General features: G+C 42.9%; 1 non-coding gene across 1 annotated transcript; it reads right to left on the bottom strand.

Moving 5' to 3' along the window:
* Nucleotides 1-212: 212 nt before the first annotated feature.
* On the bottom strand, nucleotides 213-341 carry LOC115515144. The gene has a single exon (XR_003969196.1). It is a non-coding gene; the product is annotated as a small nucleolar RNA SNORA70 (small nucleolar RNA).
* Nucleotides 342-5,962: the final 5,621 nt, after the last annotated feature.

The following is a 5,962-nucleotide window of genomic DNA, read 5'->3' as shown; positions in this document are numbered from 1 at the left end:
GGATCATCTGGTGGCCATGGAACTTGAATTTGGCCCTGTGTAGGGTGTCAATCACATGCTCCTTGTTCTGCAACTTGGTACAGATGGACATGATGCTTGGCCAATGTGGACCCTGGCCATTGTGCCCTGGGGCTTTCCAAAGGCACCCCATGTGCCTGTCTGGAGCCTAGATTGGAGATATCATGAGGTCAACATCAATGTCCACTGGAAAGGGCTGTTTCCAAGGTCCCTTAGGGCAACCAGACAATCAATAGACTGCATACACTACCAAGGAGGCTGCTGTTTGCAGCCATTGCACACTGGGCCCCCATGGGGAAAGAGCACAGTTTAACTGGCTGCAGATTGTATATTCTTAATAGCTTATCTTTAAGTTCTTGACTTAGTAGTAAATACACTACTGCTATACTTTAAAAATTCTTTTTCTGAGTTCTAACCTTATTTTTTAATGTTATGATGAATTATTTATCTTTTTAAACTATTGAGAATTGTGATGCATCAGATAATATCATAGTATTCTTTCATTTAGAAAATGCAAATTATTCCTTTTAATATATTAAAGCATTCAAATTCAAAATGTATTATAATTAAAGAAAGTATGTCATTTTTTTAAAGCCACTGAGAGCCTTGTGCAGTGGTGTTCTAATTCCTCATTCAAGGCAGGTATAATCCAGTTGGGAAGAAAGATGTCTGGACTAGAAACCATCTAAAACAAATTCACTGAATACATGTCCAAGATTTTATATACAAAGTTTTAGAGCAGTTTTAAGGTTAGTTAATATCTTTTATCTGTAAAATTCCAAATTGAGCCCATTTACTATGGACTGTGGGCTGCCTATAGTCATAGAAATGCCCTGTACATTTTCTGATGTTCTTCAGGAAAAATAACTTCTATTTGATATGCACATAATTCTGGAAAAATGTGGCATAATTCATTGACACTAGTGTCAGAGAAAGTAAGCCAAGAATGAAAATTTTGCAGACACCTCTTCAATAACTCTGGGTTGATCAGCTACCGTCTGTGGTATGGGTTCTGTTGCAATGTAACATCTCCTCTTTGAATGAAGAAATTACAGTGAAAGAAGAAGAATTTTCTATAAGATACATGAAGGAGTAATGTGTTTTTAGAAGGGAGAGATGCAAGGCAGAAAATAACAGATGTTGACTAAAAAAGGAAAAGGAAGACACAAAATAAAACAAACACAAACAAAAAACCCAAGATATCATGGATGCAGAAATAACAAAATAGAATTTTGGAGATATGAGTCAAATTTTCAAAAGTTTAAGTAAGAGAAAAAGAGAAAAAAACCTAATCACATAAGTAAGTTGTAAACAGATGCAATAAATGATTCTTTTCATATATATCTAAATATAATATATAAGTAGATATATCTATGTATCTATAATCTATAGTAATTTATCTACATTTATATAACTATATATGATTTATAGAATGAAGTCTTACTAGAGAATTCTCTGTTTAATTATAAAATGTATTTGAAAAAATCTATAAAACTCTTCTGAGCATCCTTAAAGAACCCTTATATACCTGGAGAAACCCACACCATATTTTTTAAGTCTTTTTTTTTTTATTTACTTTTATTTTTTTAGTTTTATATATATAGAGAGAGTGAGTTGGGGAGAGGGACTGAAGGAGAGAGAAAGAGAACCTTAAGCAGGCTCCATGCTCAGCACAGAGCCCGACATGGGGCTTGATCCTGTGACCCTGGGATCATGACCTGAGCTGAAATCAAGAGTTGTTTTCCTTCTTCCTACCCCTCAAGTGAGACAGGAAGGCTGGAAAGTACCAGGCTTGGGCACTTCCCCTCCCCCATGTTGGTTAGGCTCTGGTCAAATAGTTTCCCCAGAGGACACGCCTTTGTTAAGGAAAACAGAATGCTCTGGGCATATTCCAAGAAGGTTACTTTTCTTCTTCCCCCTGCTGGAAGTACAGGGGGTTTTCTTCCAATTTCACAAGGAAAATCTGGTGGAGCCCCAGGAGGCAAAACTCATGAAAGGGTGGAGACCCTCTTAAGACAAGCCACCAGAGCTTTTAGCTCTCAAGGTCATCGACTCTGACCCTCCAGCAATCCCTCCACTGCGGTTTAGAGCTCCTGCTATTAGCTCGTGCAGCAGGTGATACTCTAGGTGATTCTCTTTGTTCATCTCCCTCAAATTGTCATGGCAGTGGCCATCCCCTGTGACCTCAATTCTCTCATGAATCTAAGAAGAGGGTCTTTTTGTTTTGTTTTGTTTGTTTTTTTAAGCATTTGTTTTCATCCCCAGTTTCCTTGTGGGAGGAGAGTGATGACCTCCAAGCTCTTTACATGTCAGAATGGAAACCACAAGTCTCCAGAGATAAACTTTCTAAATGTTACAGTGCTAAAAATTCACTGAACTGGTTTCCAATTCAGGAAGAATCTTAAAATCTACACGCTAAACTATTATGTGTATGTACATAAATCTTCCTGTTCATTGAGAGGTCTACATGCTCAACATTCCTTACATTTTCTCTAACTATCTTTCTTTTCTGTGACTTGTAGCAAGAGTGACGGAAATAAATATAAGGCCACCTCCGTGACAAGCTTCTGCATACCCCATATGTTTTATTTGCAGACTCTTTTTTTTTTAATTTAGATAAATTTGCCTTTATTATTTAGGTGATTATTGATGTTTGAGTACTCTGGGTTTCCTTAGCCAATATTTCCATCCTTAGTATTTCCATTCCATCGTCACTGTCTCTTTCATCAGTTTTTGCCCCTTTTTCTTTATGTTCTTAAAAAGCAAATTTGTTTGTTTTCCTGGTCACTGGTTTTGCAGGGTCAGTGGCAAACATTACAGCTTTACTTCTTCTCTTACAGTTTGGATTTTCTTTAATTCTCTTCTGACGTCAGTCATTTTTTACTTGATCTCACACTATTTTTGATTTTCTGCTTCTGTCTCAATGCATCATTCTTGAGCTTACCAAGGAAATCTTTTTGAAAACATTCCCCTGGTTCTTTCTGAAAACTGTTTTAGAGATACTTTTCCCTGTGTTTTTAGGAAACGTCATGAGGCAAGACCTTTGTGTCTACAGCACTCAGATCTGACTCGTGCTTTTGCTCAGCTTTAAATAATGTGTGAGAATATCCTTGGTTTTCCTCGCCACCACCTGAGGGGTCCAGCTTCTTACTCAGATCTGTACCAGAATTGCAGGTTGATTATGCAAATTGAAGAGACTTTTCTTTTTAAAAAAAATTTTTTAATGCTAAATTTTGAGAGAGAGCGAGCGCTTGAGCGAGCGTGGGAGCATGAGTGGGGGAGGGGCAGAAGGAGAGGGAGACAATCTGAAGGCTCCAGGCTTTGAGCCGTCAGCACAGAGCCTGACTTGGAGTGCAAACTCAGGAACTCACAAGCTGCAATCATGACCTGAGCCAAAGTTGGATGCTTAACCGACTGAGCCACCCAGTGCAGTGCCCTAGACTTTCGACTTTTCAGTAGATTTCATCTACTGTGACTAATCTGATATGCCTTTCCTTTTGGGTCACTGTACTGCTCTAGAGAATCAGCTCCAGTCCTGATGGTTTATTTTTTTAAGGGTAAAGCATTTGGTTATTTTATTTCCCTATGTGGTTACCTCTCCTTCACCTTTGTAACTTGTCGACATATACATTCCAAGGAGCACGGTGTTACTGCAGTCACATTGTGTTCTGCCAGGTCATGGACTAGGAGTTGTAGTGTCTAAAACAATTTTTGAAAAAATAAAAATAAAAAAGAATAAAGATAGAAATGGGGGGTGGGTGGGTAGTGAGAGGACATAGCTCTGCCTCCTGGAAAAAGAATCCTCATGAGGTTGGATGTCTGTTCCTGATTAGGTTTGGTAATAGAATAAAATGGAGTAAGCATTGCTAAGAGGATTATTTAAAACAGCCAGGAGGACATTGAGGAAGTGAGGCTTATGTACATCTTCTGTGTTAAATTCTCAAAATTTTTGCTGCACTCAGGCTTCTGTTATGTGTTAAACTGGACATAAATGGACTTTCCGCCTGTCCCTAGCCCTAGCAATCAATCACATATAGGTTAGCGTAAATATAGCTATACCAGCACCAATCCGATCTTGTTCACAACAATTTAGGGGCGCCTGAGTGGCTCAGTCGGTTAACCGTTCAACTCATGATTTCTGCTCAGGTCATGATGTTACGGTTCCTGAGATCGAGCCCCGTGTTCTGCTATCAGTGCAGAAGCTGCTTGGGATTCTCTCTCTCCCTCTGTCTCTGCCCCTCCCTGCTCCCTCTCTCTTTCTCTCAAAATCAATAAATTAACCATTAAGAAAGGGGGAAAAAGGAGGCGCAGGAAGATGGCGGCGTAGGAGGACGCTGGGATCACCGCGCGTCCTGCTGATCACTTAGATTCCACCTACACCTGCCTAAATAAACCCAGAAAACCGCAGAGGATTAGCAGAACGGAGTCACCGGACCCAAGTGCCGACGAGAGGCCCACGGAAGAGGGTAGGAAGGGCGGCGAGGCGGTGCGCGCTCCACGGACTGGCGGGAGGGAGCCGGGGCGGAGGGGCGGCTCGCCAGCCAAGCAGAGCCCTCGAGTCCGGCTTGCAAAAGCGGAGGGGCCTGACGGACTGTGTTCCGACAGCAAGCGCGACTTAGCGTCTGGGAGGTCATAAGTTAACAGCTCTGCTCGGAAAGCGGGAAGGCTGGAGGACAAAGGGAGGGTGAGCTGCGGAGCCCCCGGACGACAGAGCTCAGTTTGGGCGGGGAACAAAGGCGCTCGCCAGCGCCATCTCCCCCCGCCCATCCCCCAGCCAAAATCCCAAAGGGAACGGGTTCCGGCCAGGGAAATTGCTCGCTCCGCGCAAACACCCAACTCTGTGCTTCTGCGGAGCCAAACCTCCGGCAGCGGATCTGACTCCCTCCGGCTGCCACAGGGCCCCTCCTGAAGTGGATCACCTAAGGAGAAGCGAGCTAAGCCTGCCCCCCCTCCCGCCGTGCACCTTGCCTTCCCACCCCAGCTAATACGCCAGATCCCCAGCACCACAAGCCTGGCAGTGTGCAAGTAGCCCAGACGGGCCACGCCACCCCACAGTGAATCCCACCCCTAGGAGAGGGGAAGAGAAGGCACACACCAGTCTGACTGTGGCCCCAGCGGTGGGCTGGGGGCAGACATCAGGACTGACTGCGGCCCCGCCCACCAACTCCAGTTATACACCACAGCACAGGGGAAGTGCCCTGCAGGTCCTCACCACACCAGGGACTATCCAAAATGACCAAGCGGAAGAATTCCCTCAGAAGAATCTCCAGGAAATAACAACAGCTAATGAGCTGATCAAAAAGGATTTAAATAATATAAACAGAAAGTGAATTATGAATAATAGTCATAAAATTAATCGCTGGGCTGGAAAACAGTATACAGGACAGCAGAGAATCTCTTGCTACAGAGATCAAGGGACTAAGGAACAGTCACGAGGAGCTGAAAAACGCTTTAAAGGAAATGCAAAACAAAATGCAAACCACCACGGCTCGGATGGAAAATGGCAGAGGAGAGAATAGGTGAACTAGAAGATAAAGTTATGGAAAAAGAGGAAGCTGAGAAAAAGAGAGATAAAAAAATCCAGGAGTATGAGGGGAAAATTAGAGAACTAAGTGATACACTAAAAAGAAATAATATACGCATAATTGGTATTCCAGAGGAGGAAGAGAGAGGGAAAGGTGCTGAAGGGGTACTTGAGAAATAATAGCTGAGAACTTCCCTGAACTGGGGAAGGGAAAAAGGCATTGAATCCAAGAGGCACAGAGAACATCCTTCAGACGTAACTTGAATCGATCTTCTGCACGACATATCATAGTGAAACTGGCAAAATAACAAGGATAAAGATAAATTCTGAAGCAGCAAGGGTAAACGTGCCCTCACATATAAAGGGAGACCTTAAGACTCGTGACTGATCTCTCTTTTGAAACTTGGCAGGCCAGAAAGA

The sequence above is a fragment of the Lynx canadensis genome, chromosome B2 (assembly GCF_007474595.2).
Source record: "Lynx canadensis isolate LIC74 chromosome B2, mLynCan4.pri.v2, whole genome shotgun sequence".
NCBI lineage: Eukaryota > Metazoa > Chordata > Mammalia > Carnivora > Felidae > Lynx > Lynx canadensis.
Note: the sequence above shows the minus strand (reverse complement) of the source record. Positions and strands in the feature narration are given on the sequence as shown.